The sequence below is a fragment of the Amphiprion ocellaris genome, chromosome 7, assembly GCF_022539595.1.
Source record: "Amphiprion ocellaris isolate individual 3 ecotype Okinawa chromosome 7, ASM2253959v1, whole genome shotgun sequence".
NCBI classification, from domain to species: Eukaryota; Metazoa; Chordata; class Actinopteri; family Pomacentridae; genus Amphiprion; species Amphiprion ocellaris.
The window spans coordinates 38,575,475-38,597,821 of NC_072772.1; the positions used below are offsets into that span (position 1 = coordinate 38,575,475).

Genomic DNA, 22,347 nt, shown 5'->3' on the forward strand with positions numbered 1-22,347 from the left:
TTTAAATTCTATTTAATTTTGTTTTTATTTGTAAGTGTGTGTGTGTGTGTGTGTGTGTGTGTGTGTGTGTGTGTGTGTGTGTGTGTGTGTGTGTGTGTGTGTGTGTGTGTGTGTGTGTAAAAGTCTCTGAGGACCAAAATAATAAATAAAACAAAACTAAAAATAATTCAGATCTACCGTCGGTCGGTCACGTGATCTACGTAGACGTCCCCCACTGCTCTGAGGGGTCCAGATGTTCCCTGTAGCTCTGCGCTAGCGCCGCTAGTCTAGAAACCGGAGACCCGAGGGAGGACATCAACAACTGATGGTCCTGATGGAGAGGAGGTTCTGCAGCGGGATTCGTTTATGTACGGTGTATTTTTGCAAGATGACTGATGAAGTGAGCATCCTGTGTGTGTGTGTCTGACTCTAACACACACCTGTCATCAGTTCTAGCCGCTAGTTAACCCCACAGCTGCTGAGAGGATAAAGTCTGCCAGGCTTCTTTTTGTTTCTGTATGTTTCTGTTGTCATGGGCAAAGTGCATCAGAGAGATGTGTTATTTTACTGTCAGTGAGTTGCAGTGTGTTTCCTGTTTCTAGAGGCAATGAGACAGAGGTTATGTTATTTCACTGAAACTACGTACATGCATTTTCACATAATTTTGGACTATTGCAGTATAAATACAATAATAATTAGAAGAATTTGAATTGTGATTTTCTCAACTTCTCATTTAAAGATATCAGTACTTGTTGATAACATTTGTATATATAGACAAATTAAATATAATATGCATAAATATAATATATAAAACTTTTAGAACGTTGCTGTCCTGCGCAAAGTGGATAGTCAAACTGAATAAAAGTACAAATACATTTAAATACATGATTCCTATATCATTTAATTGTTTTTAAACTTATTATTAGCACTACGAATAATAAAGGGCAGATTATGAATCAGCACCATGGAGCAAATCCGTGGCTCTACAGTACATGTCTGGAAAAGGTATGAAATTTAAAAGCAAGGACTCCAGGAAGAGTAGCCACAGTTAAACAGTCCAGTGTCTAATGGTGATGTAAATTCAGCTTCAAAATAATAATTTTTCTCACATACACTACATCACAGGTCAGAGTTTGAACCAATGACCTTCTGATCAGCAGTCCTGAGACTTAGCCACTGCTGCACCTTGTATTATGAGGTATGTTTCTGTATGATGTTTCAAATTCTTGCTCCATGTGCCCCCTTTTAACTTTGAGCACCTGCCCCTCCAAAGGTCTCTGCACGGCCCTGCTCCCCTCCTCCCCCCAACACCCCGTTTCTTTTTTCAAGGTATAACTTACAGAAATAAGTTAAATCAACACTGACGGTCCTGATAAAGTGATGTGGGACTGCTATTATTTTGAACACCACTGTAGATCTTCTTCCTCTCCAGCTCCGTCCATCTTCTTGGCTTCTATCTGCAGATCTCCACATTTATCCTCCAGCAGCCTCCAGAGATAACTTCACCAAACGCCGCCCCAGAGGCCGGTCGGGTCTTAGATCCGTCTGGAGGATGGACAACGTTTCAGTTTTAGGAACGTTAGATTCCTAAAGCCCTAACCCTAATTCTAGAAGTTAAATGTGCTTAACAAGAAGATCACATCAACTTATTGCATACATTTTGAATCTTTTTGGGCAAATGTTTGGGTAATTTTATACAATTTAGTCAATTAGAAAAAGTTTTTGGATCATTTTGCACAAAGATTCCGCTTTTTTGAGCAAATCAAGTCATTTGGATTCATTTTGAACAGTTTCCAGTTATTTTAGTTGAACTTTTGCCAAATCTTGAGTAAAATTGGTGAAATTGTCTTAATTGTTGAGTCCAAACAAGCAAATAGAAGAATAGAGATACCTCAGTTTGAATTCACTTCAATTTGAATTCACTTTTTAATCCACTTATGCACAAATTCTTAATCTTTTTGGACAAATCATGGGTAATTTCAGATAATTTCAAGTCAGTTTGTCAAAGTTTGATCTCATTAGGAGAAATTTGTCAGTAATTTTGCACCAAGTTTCATCTTTTTTGTCATTTTCAGACAGTTTACAGTTCAAAGAAATGTTAAAATGTTTGTGAATAACATCCATCCATCCATCCATTATCTATACACCGCTTAATCCTCACTAGGGTCGCGGGGGGGGGGCTGGAGCCTATCCCAGCTGACTCAGGTGAAGGCAGGGGACACCCTAGACAGGTCACCAGTCTGTCGCAGGGCCACATACAAAGACAAACAATCACTCTCACATTCACACCTACGGGCAATTTAGAATGATCAATTAACCTCAGCATATTTTTGGACTGTGGGAGGAAGCCGGAGTACCCGGAGAAAACCCACGCATGCACAGGGAGAACATGCAAACTCCATGCAGAAAGATCCCGGGAAAGCCGGGACGCGAACCAGGGACCTTCTCGCTGCAAGGCGAAAGTGCTAACCACTACGCCACTGTGCAGCCCCTTTGTGAATAACATTCACAACAAAATAAACTAAAATCCAGCAAATTTCGCAGAATTTTTTATGAATGCTCTTAAAGACAGCATTACAAGTTTTATTGAAATATATATATATATATATATATATATATATATATATATATATATATATATATATATATATATATATATATATATATATATATATATAAAATAAAATCACTGGATATTTTTAGGATTTTTTTGGAAGATTTTTACTCATTTTTTAAATATATTTACAAGATTTTTCTTGCCAAATTTAGGAAATTTTTTATGAATAAAACTTTTAAAGGAAACTTTTAAGGAATTATTGGAATTTTCTTCCTGAAGGTTTTGCAAGATTTTCAGAAATTTGGGGATTTTTTTTGCTGATTTTTTTTCAGACAAGGTAACAATATTTTTTGGTGCCTGTAAATGAAGACAACAGGAAGGTTAAATTAGCTCAACTTGAATTCAGTTTTCTCTCAGCTTCTTTATAAATTCCAGTGTAAATTCCACGTGATGTGAAGTTGATGCTACATTATGATGTTGACCCAGTTTGGTTGACAGAAATAAGCGATAAATTTCCTCTCAGAGTGCATAAATAGAGTGAACTGTTGGTCTGTGGAAACTCTGATCTGTTAAATGTGGCGGCTTCCCGTCCTTATTTTCTGCCTCGCTACATAAACGGAGCAGCATCACGTGACTCTGAGTGTTACTAACAGTTTACACCTGTTACCTGTAATCTGCCCGTTACCACGGCGTTGCAGTTGTCTGTTCAGGGTGAAACTTCCAGGAGGGATTTAGGAGTTCAGTCTGTTCAGAGCTGGATTTCCTCACATCAGTGGGCTGGGAGGGTGAGGAGAGGTGGAGGTTTTCAAATGTCAGGTCCAGAGAGATTAACAGACTCCCTCCAACATCCTCCAGTCTGGCAAAAAACGGAGTCGTTCTTTTCTCTCTGCAGACAAAGTTTTAATGCTGGAGAAGAGAGGAAAGTCTGAGTTAGAGCTCCGAATGTTAAAATACGCTCTGAAAAGCCAATAAAAGTCTGAGTTTATGTTAAAATACGCTCTGAAGAGTCAATAAAAGTCTAAGTTTATGTTAAAATACGCTCTGAAAAGCCAATAAAAGTCTGAGTTTATGTTAAAATACACTCTGAAAAGTCAATAAAAGTCTGAGTTTATGTTAAAATACAAACAGAAAAGTCATCAAAAGTTAGGGCTGGGCGATATGGCCTTAAAAAAAAGTCTCCGATTTTTTCACAAAAAATCCCGATTCACCCAATTTTTTTTTTTTGCCCCCTACCTAATCTCCTCACGCTGGAGTCCAGTCTACTTAATGCAAATGAGCTGCAGCCCGCAGTGGGCGCACTCTGAACTACAGGAGCCCAGCAGGCAGGCGCTGGTGGCGGATGTTGATGAGAAAGTCGATTTTCATAAAAACAAATTGACATTAAGTACAAACTCGAATTAATCGATAAAATCGATTTATCGCCCAGCCCTATCAAAAGTCTGAGTTTATGTTAAAATACGCTCTGAAAAGTCACCAAAAGTCTCTCTGTTTGTGGATTTAACACTGAATCTAACATTAGATTTGAAGCCGGGTTAAATCAGAAACCAATACTTCAAATTAAATTTGTGGGGGTTCTTTGTTTCCCAAGTTCTTTACATCTAATAGAATTTATACAATGAATTGTGTTTTACAAAAACCTATGGCGCAACACATTAGTAGAAATATGAGAAACAGCACCAGAAATAGTACTAAAAACAGAAACATACGGCTGTGGCACCTAGTGGGCAAATAAAACCCACAGTTACCACACTGCCCTCTATAAGCCTCTGTTCTAAACACATACTGCAGTAACACAAAAGCAGTTAGAAATATCTCATCATTAACCAACACAAAAACACAATGCATATAATAATACATTCATATTTCATGGAACTAAGAACATCATGATTGATCAGCTTGGGTCAAGATGGTGCCAGTGTGTGTGGCAGCTTGTCTCTCACTGTCAGTTTTGTTGATGATTTTATTGTAGTTCACCCTCGGCACTCAACAAATCAAGTCGCTGCTCATGTATGATGGACAAACACTGCTGGAGCTTCGTTTCTCTGCTAAAGATGGAGTTACGCCCGCTGGGGGCTGGAGTGCAGCTTATAGGGGGGGCTCCAAGCCAAACAGGTTGGGAACCACTGCTCTAACTGTCGCTACTCCTCAGCACAGTACACGGACATAAAGTGGATTTTTAATGCAAATAACAAACTATTTACCACCCAGTCACTGTATTTCATAATTCAGTCTTTCATAGCACGGTATTATTTACATTTTCTTACTGTCCCACAGTAACCAGTAACCCTTTGTTCTGTTCCCACCACTTCCAGTATCTTGCCCTTTGACCTCAAAACTACCCCCAATACAACAATAACAATACGCCCCCTGCTGTCCAAAACGACAATCAGCAGAAGAGTCACAAACAGGGATTTCAGTGGTTTTCAGGATATTTACTTGCCTCTGTTTACCACCTGGTTACACCTGTATTAAAATTCAGGCCCAACAGCAGGAACTTTATGCATTTGGACACATTATGAGTCAAGACTGAAGTTTTCAGTGATTTTGTGCAGAACTTTAATTAGTTTTGGGCAAATTCTAAGTCATTTTGGTTGAATTTTAAGCTTTTAAGTCATTTCAGACATTTTCAAGTCAGTTTTTATCATTTTGAGCAGGTCATGATACATTTTGGTTATGAGACAAATATTTTTAACTTGTTTTGGACAAATTTTGAGCTTTTAAGTCATTTCAGACATATTTAAGTCAGTTTTTATGTTTTGAGGAATTTTGTACAATATTTTAAGTTGTTTTTGACAAATTTAGATTTTTTTTAGTCTTTTCAAAGAATTTCAAGTCAGTTTTTTATCTTGCTTTGAGGTATTTTGCACAATATTGTAACTTGTTTAGACAAATTTCGAGCTTTTGAGTCATTTCAGTCAGTTTTTATTGTTTTTGAGCAGGTTTTGAGGCATTTTGCATGATGTTTTAACTTGTTTTGAACACATTTGCCCTCATTTCTGTCTCCTTTTATTCCTTTTCTCTCTGCAGCAGATAATTTAATGAAATACTGGAAAAAAAAACATCCCATAGAACAAAAGCAAAGGACCCTAAAAACACAGGAAGCATAAAACCATCTGATACCCACATCCAATGTTACCCCCCCCAGATATATGGAACACCCAAAATACACAAAAAGACACTGCACTGCACCCCATAGTGGACAGCATCAGATCAGTCACCTACAACCTTTATAAAGCTCTGGTAGAAATCATCAAACCCCTCCTTGGTACATCACAACATCACTGCAAGAACTCCAAACAACTGGACAAGAACTAAACCATATCACAGTAGAAAAAGAGGAGATATTCATATGACATGACGTAGTTTCATTCATCACTAAAACCCCGTAGACGTCACATTACACATCGTACAGGAACGACTCATGAAGGACAGGACACTGAAAGAACACACAAACCTCCCAGTAGACGACATCATCACATTACTCCGGTTTATTGCCAAATCCACCTGTTTTCAGTTGAAAGGAATAATCTACAGTCAGAAACCAGGTTTAGCAATGACACATCTGGCCAGGTCATCATTGTAAAGGAGAAACTGTTCTCATCTGATCTTACCTGGTAAAATAAAGTTGAAAAAAAGATCCACTTTCAGCCATAATGAGTAACTTTTTCATGGAGGACCTGGAAACCAAAGCCATCCCCGCTCTGCAGACCCACACTCTGGAGAAGATACGTCCACGACATCCTGGAAATAATAAAATCTGGACACACACAAGAACTCACTGATCATCTGAACAACATGGACGACACGGGAAACATACAATCCACACAGGAAGAGGAAATAAACCAGACCATTTCATTCCTGGACATGAACATTCACCACAGAGAAGACAGCAGCATGAAAATAACAGTTTACAGGAAACCCACACACACGGACCAGAACCTCCTCTGGACATCAGAACATCCACAGAACACAAACTACCAGTTAGAACACTATTAGAACGGACCAGAACCTCCTCTGGACATCAGAACACCCACAGAACACAAACTACCAGTTAGAACACTATTAGAACGGACCAGAACCTCCTCTGGACATCAGAACATCCACAGAACACAAACTACCAGTTAGAACACTATTAGAACGGACCAGAACCTCCTCTGGACATCAGAACATCCACAGAACACAAACTACCAGTTAGAACACTATTAGAACCGACCAGCATCATAACCGATGATAAAGACAGACAGGAGGAGGAAAAACACATCAGAACTCACTCACACACTACCAATATCCCATATGGGCCATAAACAAAGGAAAACAACAAGCCAAAAACAAAGAGAAAAAACTAAAACAAACAAAAACAAAACATACACAAAAAACAGACGATAAAAATGAAGACATAATCAGCATTCCATATATCTGAGGGACAACAGAACCCATACATCCCATAATGAGAAAACACGTCATCACATGTGACTCACTACCACAGTTCTTGAACTTACAGTTGTATGTGACCACCGTTTGCAAAAGGTTGAGATTATTTCTACTGACTCAAGAATAACCAGAAAATGGGTATTCAGATTATGTAATTAAATGCTAAATTAGCTATTTTTGCTTGTTATTGTTTGAATAAGCATGTCTATAAGACCTGAATTTTTAGATGTTAAGTAGAGCTACCTGAGATTTCTTTGTTTTGTCATTTTCAGATTCAGATTCAGAAAACTTTATTTATCCCCTAGGGGCAATTCAGTTTGCAGACATGGATCGCAGCAGGACAGGACATGAAACACACATTCCACATACATTTGACTTGGATCTGTCAATAGTCAGGGTTCAGCAATAAAGTGCAACAGTGACAAAGTGCAACAATATCAATATATACCTCACTACATTTAAAACTACATGTAAAACTATAAAACAACACGGTCACTGTCATTTAAAAGCCTAATGGCGGAAGGAATAAAAGAGATGGAGTGAGATAGCGCCTCCCAGAGGGCATCAACACAAACCTGTGTGTCAGTACATGGTCAGAGTGTGCAATAATGCTCTTAGCTTTGTGGAGCACCTGCCTGCTCCATAGAGAGTGTAGGTCAGTAGTCTGCACATCCATGACTCTAGCACAAGTCCCAACTATGCTGGACAACGTGTTTTTGTTTTTTACTGACAGCCCATGAAACCATGATATAAAAGAAAAGGTTAAAAGACTCTCAATAAAAGAACGATAAAAGACAGATGAAATGGGTTTAGATACATTAAAAGAGTTCAGTTTCCGCAGCAGGTAAATAGGTTGTTGGCCTTTTTTTGAAATGACCTCCATGTTTTTGTCAAACTTGAGGTCGGAGTCGAATATTGTGCCCAAGTATCTGTACGTGTCTATGATTTCGACCTCTTCTTTGTTTATGATGCTGACTTCCTGTTTTGCACGTTTTTTCCTGAAGTCAATTATCATGTCTTTTGTTTTTGTAACGTTAAGATCAAGATAATTGTCTTCGCACCAAGTGATAAAATCAGACAGGGCTCTGCCATGCCCTGATTCAGAGCCCTGTAGAAGGGACAACAGAAAACTGTCATCAACACGCCATCAACACATCATCAACACGCCATCAACACGCCATCAACACGTCGTCTGACGCTCTGAAGAAGACTGCAGATGCAGCAGAAACATGTCAGCAAGATAAAACCATCCTTTCCTTACCGAGTTGTCGGATTAAAAGTAAAGCTATTCTATAGATCATTTAAAAGGTTCAAACTGAGTTCATCACCAGACAGAAACTACTTTAAACTCCCACTAAATGGACTAGATGGCTTCATGTTTGTTTCTAGAGAACCACACCAGACAGGAAAGAACTGTAGCCATCAGTTAAACGTCATTATCTACACCTGGTTAGACACAAACCAAATCAGAACACATCAAACACAAAAACATCTCAAACACACAAGTCCATTTAGTCAACAGAAGCAGAAAAGACAGATTCTATTTCAGTGTCCTGATGGTGACACTAAAAGCTTCTTAATTAAAGAAGGAAAAAATCCAAATAATGTCAGTTCAAGAAATGATGGGTTCATTTCAGTTCAGTTTGAAGGTTTGGGTGAGTTAATGTGAGGAGTGGGAGTATAAAGGAGTGTAAATTAGTGTAGGTGAGGAGCTGAGGAGGGCAGGAGAGGCTAATGTGAGGATTATGCAGCCTAAAGTCTGGAGATTTGGACAGAAAAAAACACTGAACTTACCTCCACCAGGGTCCAACAGAAGGTGCAGACATCCCAACAGCTGAAGAGGTGGAATCTCCTGTCCTGGGATCAGTTCATATCCAGCAGGTGGTTCAAGAGCAGGAAAAAGCTGCTTCTGGATTCTAAATCTACTCCGTTTATTCCAGACTGCTCACTTTACTTTAATATATCACACTTTAGAAGAGAACTGACCACAATCTGGGAAGTTCCTCCTGAAATCTCCTGGTTCCTCCCAGTGCTCTCACTCATCTCCTTTGTTCTCCAGGCTTCTTTCATTAGCAGCAGCTCACAGGTGTATCTGCTTCATGACATCACTTCCTCCCTGCACTTCCTGCCAGGTAGAAATAAAAGTCTATTCTGTCCATTTTCTTTCTGTTGCAAAGTTTTCCTGCATTTCCTGCAGTTGATTTATTCATTTTTAAAAGGTCAAAAGAGGTACAGTGGAGAAAAAAAGTCATTTTCTCATTCAGAATCATGTTTCTTGTGTCATACAGGGTCTGAATTATTCTGCACATGTTCAGAAGGTTAGAGAGTCTAAACATACGACCAATAAGAACGCTGTAGAAGATCCACTGTCCAGTTCTCTGGTGAATTTAATGAAATATCTAACAGCTCACACTGAATCTTCCTGTGTTTTAGTTCTCCTCAGTGTCCTGCTGTTCCTGACAATGATGCATTCAGCTCCCTACCCTTATTATTCCTTATTGGCCCTGAAGAAATGCAGCACATTAGAGGAAAGGCTGACAAAGCACACAAGGTCAGTTACTGAGCATATGAACCAGAGAACTCGAAGTAGATGAGTGTCTTTGGTTCTATTTCCTGGTAAGTGATTCCACCAACATGAAGAAGCTCCATGAACGGATTCATTAAAGCTCCATTTTGTACATATTTCTGGTAGTTTTATCTGTGTGTGTGTGTGTGTGTGTGTGTGTGTGTGTGTGTGTGTGTGTGTGTGTGTGTGTTGATACATATATGAAGAAATGTGTAAATTGAATGGAAAGTCCAGTGGGAGTCTGAGTGTCACCAAGTCAGAGTTTATGTCTCAACTGCGGACGTTAGAGAAGACAGGCGGAGACAGTCTTAGTGGGCGGAGCTAAACTACCTGAAACCTGTGTTTCATTCGTTATAGATCTCATTCCGTCATTCTGAAATCAGTTTATTTCTCCCCCTCTTCTCTGTAACTATTTAGTTTAGAATTCTTTGCCTCTCCTGACAACTTTTGATAGAACAGCAGAAAAATAGCTTCAATTATTACAATATCACTGTGATTCTCCACTGTGTATTATGCAGAATTGTAATATGATAGCAATTTATTTGTGTTGTGTTCATTATTGATGCCTTTAACTCTTCCATGCATAGAGGTCATGACAGTGTGCAGCTCTTCTAAAGCTGTTTTCTAGTATGTGCATGAGTTTTGATGGCATAGTTGGACATCAGCCACTACAGTGGATCCTATTGCATCATTTCTTCCACTGCCAGTGATTGGCTAGCCATTGCAAATTCTTTAAAAAAAAGAGTCAAACCAAGATGGCCGACAGGCAGCCAGAAACACCAAGTAGCTCATTTTCTTTTGTTCAAGCCTTCTATAAAAAAGAGACCTTTGCAGGAAAGAAAAATATGGTGACATCGAGGAACATCTAAGGAGTCATGCAATTGCAAAATTTTCCAAGTATTGATGTTATATTGGGAGGCAATTATGATTAATCTCATGTCCACTAAAGTGCACATCATGCATCACCAGCTATATTTCAGCTACAATTCATTGACCACAATTATGGTATTACTGCTGCTGTTCTTGAAAATATGTCATCTGAGAGACTTGGGAATCTATACAGGAGAGTGAATCCCTCAATGCTGTTTGAATTATTTATGCATCAATTATTTTATTTTATAGTTCACATCACATTTCACAGTTCAATACACTGTATATCATTTTATCCATTTGTTTGTTAAATCCATATTTCTAGAGCAAAATGCATGGTGGCCATCTCAGTGGACATGTAAATATATTTTTTAGAAAAATGGGCTGAAATAAAATAAAGTTCAAACCTTGTTTTTCATGCCTAAAGATGAATAAAAACAATTGGGTGAAAAAAAATCCTAACTGAGGTTATCATAATTCATGCATGAATGGGAGTTAGGTAAAGTTGGCAAGATATTCACAGATTCGGACTTCCGGCATCAATAACTCATGAGATATACGTTGTAAAAACATAAACAATGCCTCTTTCAAATCGCTGTAAGCTAGACAATGTGCTACGAGGCCAGTTTTATCAAAAGTCGCTGTCTTTCAAGTTGCAGAAATAGCACTGATGTCTATGAGCAGCCGGCTGTGCAACGAGTGAACAGGGACCGTCTGCAAATAGCAAAACCGCTGCAACAGCGAAGAGAGACAAATATTCAATTACTTAACTTTTATACACTGTAGTGTCACCAAATTTACTGCAGCCATCAATTGTCTCCTGCTGGTCATACTACAATTCTTGGTTTGACACTAAATACAAAATCTGAATTTTAAGAAATTTTCATTATTTTAGTATTGTTTTATTAGTAATAAATTCAATAACTTCACTCTTGTTTACTGTAGCGTCACCAAAATCATTGGAGCCTTCAATTGTCTCCTGCTGCTCATACTACAACTCTTGGTTTGACACTAAATACAAAATCTGAATTTTAAGAAATTTTCATTATTTTAGTATTGTTTTATTAGTAATAAATTCAATAACTTCACTCTTGTTTACTTTAGTATCACCAAAATCACTGGAACCTTCAATTGGCTTCTGCTGGTCATACTACAACACTTGGTTTGATATTAAGTACAAAATTAGAATTTTAAATAATTTTTATTGGTAATAAAATTCATTAACTTCACTCTTATGTACTGTAGTGTCACCAAACTCGCTGCTGCCATCAGTTGTCTCCTGACTGTCACAGTACAACCCTTGGTTTGATATTAAATACAAAATCTGACTTTTAAGGAATTGTTATTGGTAATAAAATTCAATAACTTCACTCTTATACATTGTAGTGTTACCAAAATCACTGGAGCCATCAGTTGACTCCTGCTGGTCGTACTACAACTCTTGGTTTGATATTAAATAAAAAAATCTGAATTTTAAGGAATTTTTTTCTTATTTTCTTATTATTTTATTAGTAATAAAATTCAATAACTTCCCTCTTATGTACTGCAAAAAGATTACACTCTGTCTAACTCAGTTGGCTCCTGTTGATCATACTACAACTCTTGGTTTGATATTTAACTATTTTTCATGATTTTAAGGATTTTTTTATTGGTAATGAAATTGGAACACAGAGATACAAAAGTTAAAAATCCTGGCTCTAAGCCTTAATACAGTTTAGAGTGGACTTCACAGTTTATGTCACATGAGTGCATCTACATTAGCATAACATTTAATTTAATGTAGATGAGTTTTACTGCTCCAATCACAGACTGACCTGCTGCTGACATCACCTGTTCACCTGGAGCTCACCTGTTCACCCGGAGCTCACCTGTTCACCCGACAGCAGCAACAAACTGGAGAAGAACTGAGGGATTCTGATGACAAGTTCATGGATCAAATAATAATTCAGTGGAATCTTTACTGCAGTAACACATTTTCTTCACCATCATATTACCTGAGAACTAAAAGACTCTCCTCAGTGAAGCAGCTCCTGGTTTATAAATCAAAACGCTGGAAAACACAGAGAAATACTAAAAGATCATTTTATTAAAACCAACAGAAGCTGGAAGAGGATTTTTTTTTTTAAAAAAGGCTTTTGTTGCATAAATTCTGCAGCTTCCTGTTGTTGTTGTGGGAACAAGGTTTTGACAAAATCGGACTTTCTGAGTGTAAACTGACTCAACGAAAACCTGAACTCCAGTCAGAGAACAGGTTCCATTAGATTAGATTCTTTATTGTCAGTGGAAAAACAAACATTTTTTAGTGCCCAAAACACCACGACAACACGAGTAAAACTTGTTTTATGGCCTAAAAAAGACAAAAACCACACACAAAAAAACTCTTACATTTCACTTTCTTTCAGATTCTGTGCTGTTTAGAATCAAAATGAAATAGAAAATAAAAATCTGTTTCAGTCCAATATTTTACTAAAACATTTCACAAATACTCCAAACACTGATAAGAACATTTCATATAAATCATCCATGCAAAAAACCTCCAATCTCCAATTATTCTTTATAAATTTATACATTTTTACTGATCTATTTGAAAAATATCAAAAAAAGGAAAACATACAGTAGAATTTTTTTAAATAAGTAAAAAACAAAACACATTTTCACATCTGAGCTCAGAAACTAAAATCATAGTATTTTAAACATAAATCTCACGTTTAGGTCGGATATTGTCCATTTATAAAAGAAACACAGAAAAGTGGAAATATAAAATAGAAATAATTTTTAAAAGAAGTGATAAAAAGCCTCATTTCACACACATACACACTTATAACCGACCAGAATTATCACCAGAAGGACTCAATTATCAGCCAGAAACGTTAAAAACAGAAAGAATTCATTAGTTTTCTTCCATCAGAGAAAATTAAGCATATTTAGGCTTCAAGTCTTGTGAAATTATCTTACTGTACACATTACTGCTCTCTGGCGGACACAGGCGGTAACGACACTATTATTATTTGAGGCAAAGCTGGCGACAAGTACAGAGATGCAGAGCTTCCTGTTTCAACGTAAAACTATCGTAATCTCTTAGGCTAAAACGTGGTTTGTGAGACTCAGAAGAATCTGCAGTATGAAACAAAATGTATTTAAGGACCACTAGCTTGTAGACTCCCACAAATTGTGTTTGTTGTCACTATACGTTCAAAAATGAACACGTTATAGGTAATTGTACAAAGCATTCATGACCGGAAGTGTTAGCCGAGCTAGCGGAACGTGCTAACGAGGGTTTGCTATGACACGTACTAATACCCTAACACACGTAGTTCTAAATCAATTCTCTCCAAGACACAGAGCTCTAGCTCGTTTCCTGTCCCGGGTCTAATGTTTCAGCCTGATATCGTGATCAGCACTTTTAAAGAGACGCTGCTTGTAGCGCTGGAGTTAGCTTGTCACCTAGCTCTGATTAGCTGCTAGCTCGCTAACCGCTGCCATCACACGATGCAGCTATAGATTGTCATTAGCTTACATTGTGGATTCATTCCTGTTAGGGACGTGACCTCAGACTACAACAAAAGTAATCGGAGCAAGTGGAGAAGCTAGCTGTCGTTAAATACGACTTGGTGTTAAACCAGAGATCCTTCTGATCGACCTAAATCCGCTTTAGTAATACGTTTGACATAAAATGTACAATACAGAAAGATGCTTTTACATAGAAGAAGTAACAGGAAGTGCTGCTCACTTGTAATGTCACCAGCTTTACAGTTAGTAATAATGTCGTGTCATTACCGACCTGTGTCCACAAGAGGTCAGTACGGCCCCCCTCCTGTGACATGATCTTACATGAGAGAGGATTAGATGACAGCAGAGACTCAGACACAAATCTCTGTCCCTGTGTAACCCCCCCTGGCCCGGCAGTGTCAGGTGGGGTGTGTTTATAAATCCTGTCTGTATGTGTAAACAAAGAGACACACGTTTTAGCTTCCATTCAGCTCGGCAGCAGGATTTATTCTGCTTTCTTCAACAAGAAATAATGACACAAAATATTCTATTAATTTGGAAGTTACTCAATAATACCAGATGTATAGACAGTATTCTGAATCTGACATAAACAATTGTGAGCTTCAGAAAACAAATACAAAACATTTCTCCATCCAAACTTGTCACGGTCACTTACATATTCTTTGAATTCACTCCAAATTACACATGAAACAACATTTAAACTAACAGTGTCAAACTCTACTGATTCTGTGTTAGCAACTTACTTAGCTTATTAGCAACAGGTCCGCCAGCCTAGCATGGTCGCGTGCGACAAAACAGCTATATCTCTACCCATAACTTCGACAAAACTCGACTCTAAACATTGCACATTATATCCAAGAATTCACAACACAATATGCCCTTATTCTGGGGTACATGCATATGGTTTTGAGGAATATAAACCCACCTGTATGTGTAAACAAAGAGACACACGTTTTAGCTTCCATTCAGCTCGGCAGCAGGATTTATTCTGCAGCAAGTGCCTCAAGGCAGTTTTATGTTCCTCTCTGGCACTATGCGCCATCTAGTGATTAGTTTTTTTTTTTTACATAGACACAGTGAAATAGTTTTTTAAAAAATTTTCTATATAAGGGTATCTGTTTTTAAACACATTTTTAACATAACATTTTTAGCAATTAGCTGTCTTAGTCTCAATGACTTTTTAATCTTTTCTTATGACATATTGAACCTTTTAACTGTATTCCCATTCATCTCTAAGATAAACATTTTTAACCCTTTACACCTGCAACCGATCAATAATCAATAACAACACTGATACATTATCAACCAATCATATTTTGGTCATTTTGTACATGTTTCTGGTAGTTTTATCTCATATTTTGGTCATATTCACAGGACTCACCTGTTTTGAGAAAATCATTTTCTGCACTTTTACAATTACATATATTCCACAAGCCACTTTATGCTGATGTCACTTATAGTGTAGTAATACTGTATTTATTCATTTTTCATTCTTGTATATATTATTGTTATTATAATTATTATCTTTACTGTAGTAAACTGTAGTTAGTGCTGCTCTGAAAGATTTTTGCTGCTCTAACACTTGAAATTTCCCCTGACCTGGGGAGTAATAAAGGACTGTTGTATATCTATGTGCAAGAACTGATACCTCATCTTCCTGTATATAGTCTTCTACATGGTATTTAAAAAAATCTGTGCATATATCCCTCTGGGCTCTATGCCGGCCATTTTTTGTCCACTTTGCTTTCTTTTTTTTTTTGGTCTAACCATTTCAGCTTTGTTAATGCATATGGAATGAAATTTCCCTAGGGTCTAGATTCTTTCCAGATCTTTTAATTTTCAATTCAATTTTACTTATATAGCACCAATTACAGTCAAATTGTCTCAAGATGCTTTACAGAACCCATATGCCTGAACCCCCAGAGCAGCCCTAAGGCGACACTGGCAAGGAAAGCACTCTTTTATCGGGGAAAAAAACCTCGAGCAGAAGCTTTTTATGTGGGGGACCCATCTGCTGCTGGCCGGACGGGTTGAGAGGGACAGAAGAGGTAGAGAGGTAGAGGTAGAGGGATAGAGATAGAGATAGAGGGGGAGGGATGGGAGAAGAGGGGGGTGGGGAACAAGGAACATAGAACACACAGTTGGATACATGTATGATCAGATAGATGATACATACAAAGTTGAAGCTAACATCGAAATTGATTCATAGTTTACTGTTATGACGTACGGCTCTGGCATAAATATACTACATATATAGCTGGTAGTAACATTCAAACAGTAAGTAGTGAGCATATCACGTATAGTGAGGTGATGCAGAGATGAAAAATGACCAATAAACTCACTAAATTAACACTATGAGACAAATAAATGACCAAAATGATCCAAAATAACCATAAAATGCTGCAAAATGACCCCTAACGTCATTAAATTAACACTATGAGACAAGAAATGAACCAACTGAACCCAAAATCAGCATTAAAAAGATGCAAAATGACCAAAAACAAACAAATACATATAAAACAGTCAAGATGAGGCACAAAATGACCAAACTGAAGCATTTGTATCCATCAAAAGATGAAATATGACCAGTAAACTCACTAAATTAACATTATGAGACAAATAAATGAATCAAAAATAACCTTAAAAAAAGAGGGAAATAACCACTAAAGTCACTAAATTATCAATATGAGACAACAAAATGACAAAAATGAAGCAAAAATAGTTACAAATATATGCAAAACAGTCAAGATGTGGCACAAAATGACCAAAAATCGCCATCAAAAGATGAAAAATGACCAGTAAACTCACTAAATTAACAATATCAGACAAATAAATGACCAAAATGATCCAAAAATAACCATTAAAAGATGCAAAATGACCCCTAAAGTCACTAAATTAACATTATGAGACAAATAAATGACCAAAATGACACCAAAATATCCATAAAGAGATGAAAAATGAGCACTAAAGTCATTAATATCCACCTGTAATATTCTATGTAATATTCTGCAGTATTTCAGTTGTAGTGTCCATCATTTACTGCAGTATTTTACATGTAGTATTCAGTATTTATTGCAGTATTTAACCTATAGTGTCCATCATTTACTGCAGTATTTTACATGTAGTATTCAGTATTTATTGCAGTATTTAACCTATAGTGTCCATCATTTACTGCAGTATTTTACATGTAGTATTCAGTATTTATTGCAGTATTTAACCTATAGTGTCCATCATTTACTGCAGTATTTATCTGGAGTACAGTATATAGAGACGTTGTGATCCAAACTCCAACCAGCTGGCGGCGCTAAGGAGGCACACTTCACTGTTTACCAACCGATAAAACAATGAAAGAAGAAGTGCCGCGGACGCAAAGAATCTTGGGAAATTAAAAGCTCAAACCATGACAGAGACTCACGGAGGAGTTGAACTAAAGCTGTTTAAACTGTGGGTGTTAACGGGACTGATGACGTCACACTCCCGTGTCTGGGGACTGCGCCTCCTAGTGGATGATCGCTGAGAGAGCAGTTCATGAATGAAAGGCTGGATTCTGCTCCAAATACACTTTTACATGAATGCTTCCTCTCACATTCTGCCTTTAAAGTCAACTTATTGTTACAGAGAGATGGAAAACACTTCAAATGTGGCACAAAACAAACCAAACTCAAGCAAAAATAAAAGAAAAAGACTTTTAAAATCACCACTTAGGTCACGTAATGAACAGTATGAGACAAAAAAATGACCAAAATGAAGCAAAAATGGTAACATAGATGTAAAACAGTCAAGATGAGGCACAAAATGACCAAACTGAAGCAAAAATCACCATCAAAAGATGAAAAATGACCAGTAAACTCACTAAATTAACATTATGAGACAAATAAATGACCAAATTGACCCAAAAATAGTTACTAATAGATGTAAAACAGTCAAGATATGGCACAAAATGACCAAAAACAACCATAAAATGCTGCAAAATGACCCCTAAAGTAATTAAATTAACAATATGAGACAAGAAATGACCAAACTGAAGCAAAAATCGCCATTAAAAGATGAAAAATGACCACTAAAGTCACTAAATTAACATTATGAGACACATATAAATGACCAAAATGATCCAAAAATAACCATAAAATGATGTAAAATGACCACAAAAGTCTTCGAATTAACATAATGAGACATAAAATGACCAAAAACAACCATAAAATGCTGAAAAATGACTACTAAAGTCACTAAATTATCAATGAGACAACAAAATGACAAAAATGAAGCAAAATTAGTTACAAATAGATGCAGAACAGTCAAGATATGGCACAAAATGGCTAGAAAAAGACATAAGAATAAACTGACTAGCTCCTCACTTAAAGACAGCATGGCACTAATTGCTCCCTTCGAGTCTGGATCGCTTATTGAGGACAATTCCCCACATCCACAAACTATGGGATCAGGACCATGTGCCCAGGCCCCTCCGGCCTCCCCTGTTGGGGTACCCTTTCCTCCCTCTCTATCCTCTCCGGGCTTAATAAGCCCATCTAGGTCAGAGGCAGGACCGGGCCAGGAGCAGGGCGGAGTGGATCGACCATCGCAGGACCACAGCCACTGGGCTTCCGTCCGGCCACCACCAACTCCTGGGCCTTCTCCTCCACGACACTCCAGGGCACCTGGAAGAAGCAGCAGGGCAACACGGGCTCACCTGGCAGACAACGGCGCTCCAGCTTCCAGCACCGGCGGATCCTCCACAGAGGGCAGACATCTCGCCAGGCCCCGGCCTACTCCTCCACAGCATCCCAAGGAACAGGGCAGGACCAGCAGGACGACGAGGACGACGGAGACCCCACTGACCAGCAGCAGTAACCTGGACCCCAGATCAACTCCACCTCCGGCCAAGACCTACGGGCAGAACCCCTTCCTGCTGTCCCCCCACCCAGGCTCATCGGCCACACATGAGGATGGGCAGGAAGGACCACAAAACATGGACTGGCAATGACACACAAAATAAATCAGAACTTTACAATTTTATTTCCATCGGCAAGTCACGTGCTTGATTTTAACATTTTCTTTCTTGAATTCCACTGTGCACACTATCCCTGACCCTGACCCTAACCTAACCTTTTTAACCCCCCTTAAAGCTTTTAAAGTTCAATTTTAAAATTTCCCCTACCCCTCTCCCCCCTTGACCTTTAACCCCATCCCTTTTTAATCCCCCTAATAATCTCCCCTTAAAACCCAAAAATCACCAGTTAAGGGTATAGCTCACTGCAATGAATGCAGGTCTCTCAATCTGGAGGTCCCTGGTTAAAAACCAAGTTTGGATGACCTGACAAAAATTATTTGGTTTGATTTTGAAGTTAATCTTACAATTCCTTAGACCTCTAGATTAACCCTAACCCTAATGCCACTTTAATTTTTTATTTTTCTAACCGTAACCCTTCTCTAACCCTAATCTTTCCCTAACCCTAGCCTGTCCTTAAACCTAGCCCATTTACCTTTACCCCAACCCTAACCCTAGTTCCTACAAACCTTCTTCCCTAACCCTAGCCTTTCTTTATTTTAATTTTATCAGGCGTAAAAGCAAGTCTGTTAATTCATTCATGATAAATTTAAAAACAATTTATGCTTTTACAAAAGTTTAAAATAATTGCTTAATTAAAAACAATTCATTTTATAATTCAGGTAAAAAAAAAAAAACATTAAAAAACATACACATGCAAAAACTGGTTCAAAAAAACAGCATGTTAACCCTAACCCCTACACAGGCAAAATCTGGTTAAAAATATTTAAAAGCATTAAAGCAATGTTTACAGGCTAAATTTGGTTAATGGGGTTACTTAAAGTTGATTCCAAATATAAAAACAAAAAAGTCAAACTGTTTGGAGGCGGAGCCACCACAGGTTATATAAAGATGAACAGACCTTGCTGGGTCATTGTTGCTTTGACAGTCGTGGAGGCAACAGCTCAGCATAGAAGCTCAGACAGCATCCACATTTTTTTGTGTGCCTGGCCTGTAGAAGACCGAAAACCGGTGGAAACATAGCTTAGGGCACGCATTTTTTTCTTTGTTGATTTTTGGGGTGTTATTTTTTATTTTTGGTTTTAGATTTCATTCTCTTGTTTTTGAGAGAATTGTTTTGAGTTCATTTTGTTTTGTTTTTCTAAAAATTCAAAATATAAACATTTCATTTAATTTCAAAACATTGATTTAAAAACATAATTGATTTTTTTCAAACATATTATTGCGACTAGATAAAGATAATTATTAAAATAGAATAACAAAGGTGAAATTAGAATAAATAAAAACATGGTTGCTGGTGGTTGGACGGAGGTCCGCTACGGCAAGCGGGCTGGCCGCAACCGATGGGCCTGGGACTGGGGAGGGAGACCACCCTGGGGGAAGGACCATGCACCTCCTGTTCCCAGAAGGGGACGGGTTCATTCCCCTAACCCTTCCCCTAACCCCTAACCCTAACCCCCCTAACCCTTAAAAATGGCTTTGAAGGGTATAGACCCAAATCGGGTCCCCAAGAGAAGTTCCTCACAAAACCAATTCGGATTAAGACCCAAGTAGGGTCAAAGGCTAAGACAGCTATTGATTTAAAGGCTCTTCTAAAATAAGGCAGGGGTAGTAGGTGCTGATAAGGCCATTTAGTAGGCAGGGCCGGGGTCTCTAGTGGTGGACCGTAACTGAGGATGGACCGTGCACTTCCGGCCTCCTCACAGAGGTCAGACCCTTCCTCCTTCAGGGGAAATTTCCCCAAAACCTATCCAGCCTGTGCCTCTTCGACCGGGCTCCATTGCTGGGGACCCCGGCCTCAAAGGACAATTTGGACCTAGGATTGGACTTTGGATCCAGGAGTGGGACAATTGGACCCCCAGGGAATCCTAAACCCTAATTTGGGATTTTTATAACCCTAACCCTATCCCATTTCCTAACCTTAACCTACTCCCCTAACCCTAGGGCTGGTTCCCTAACCCTAGCCCCTCCCCCTAACCCTAACCCTAAAGGGTTTAAATCCTAAAGTTTTTTTGAAAAAATAAGAAATAAATACATTTATTGAATTTGGCATAGATAGGGTTAAAACCAATTTTGTAATAATTCATTTGGCAGGGAATAGGTCAATAATTACATGAAATACAAATAAACACATCAAAGTACATAATCAACACAAAGCATATTTGGTTTAATCATTAAATATGGTCATGGGGGTATATAGCAGGTTAAAAAAGGTTAAAAATGTATCTAATTGTGATTAGGGTTAAATTTCATGTTAAAAACTCATTTCATTGTGATTAAAGTAAAAATGTAATGTTAAAAAACTTATTTCATTCTGAATAAGGTAAAACTTAAATGTTAAAAACTTATTTCATTGTGATTATGGTAAAAACTTAAGGTTAAAAACCAATACATACAAAATTTAAATTCACCGGTAAATAAATCCAAAAACACGATTGCTTTAAACACAGGTATAAAAGGAAGACGCTTGCTGGCAGAGCTCATTCTGCAGCTGGACAGAAGGGGAAACATCTCTCTACACAGCCAGTTGTAGTGCTAGCTAACCTAGCTATGGGGACAACAAAATAAAAAAATCCTTTACAACAAGGATATGATGGAGGAGGGCTGGACGGTGGTAGACGCGGCAGAGGACGCCGCCGTGCCCGCCAGCCAATATGGGACTGGGGTCCCGGCAATGACGATGGGTGGATGGACCGTGCACGATCCTTCTCCTCCGGGAGGGGACAGTCTCCTCCCCCTAACCCTAACCCACATATTTTAATACCTAATAGCGATAAACTGCAGCCATTACAGGGTCGTTCACAGGACTGATACACAATAGCTAGCGAACTAGCATTAGCTTACCCTCATATCATAGTTCATATCCTCTTGTCTTCAGCTTGATACTGCTGCATCGCCTCCCAAACTCTCCTGTGTGTCTCCTCAGTGTTTCGACTCGCCGCTCTCAGCTTCTCTGACTCTTCTATTACTTTGAATCTGACAGAAAGCCACAGACCGAGCAGCAGGTTTACTATCGCCTCCATGTACATTGTCGTGATTGCGTTTGTGTCGCACACAAATGACGGTAAGGGACTTTCAGCCCGCCGTGCTATGACGACTCCACCCACGATGAGGTGGTACTCAATGTGATGGAAAAACAACTAAACCGAGACGAGTCGAGTAGGTGCTAATGGAAAAGCGCCTTTAGACAGTGTCCTTAGTGCTGCTCCGCCCACTTACCTCGTGCTGCATCTACTCTCAGATGTTTGTCACTTTGATAGCGTCTGCTAAATGGAACTGTAAATTGTAATTAGTCACTGAAAATTGATTAAATCCGAACAAAATAATTCTCATTCTCTCACAAATGAAACCAGATGAGGGTGAGATTGGAGTTCAAGCTGGGAAACTGCCATGGCTGCCGCATCCAAACCAATGGTCAGCTGAGATTTT

The 22,347-nt window shown here is 38.4% G+C and overlaps 1 long non-coding RNA gene across 1 annotated transcript; it reads right to left on the reverse strand.

Moving 5' to 3' along the window:
- Positions 1 to 3,197: 3,197 nt before the first annotated feature.
- On the reverse strand, positions 3,198 to 9,138 carry LOC129349357 (uncharacterized). The gene is made up of 3 exons (XR_008602339.1): positions 8,762 to 9,138; positions 6,148 to 6,293; positions 3,198 to 3,442 (listed from the first exon to the last, which is right to left on the reverse strand). It is a non-coding gene; the product is annotated as an uncharacterized LOC129349357 (long non-coding RNA).
- Between the last annotated feature and the right edge of the window lie 13,209 nt (positions 9,139 to 22,347).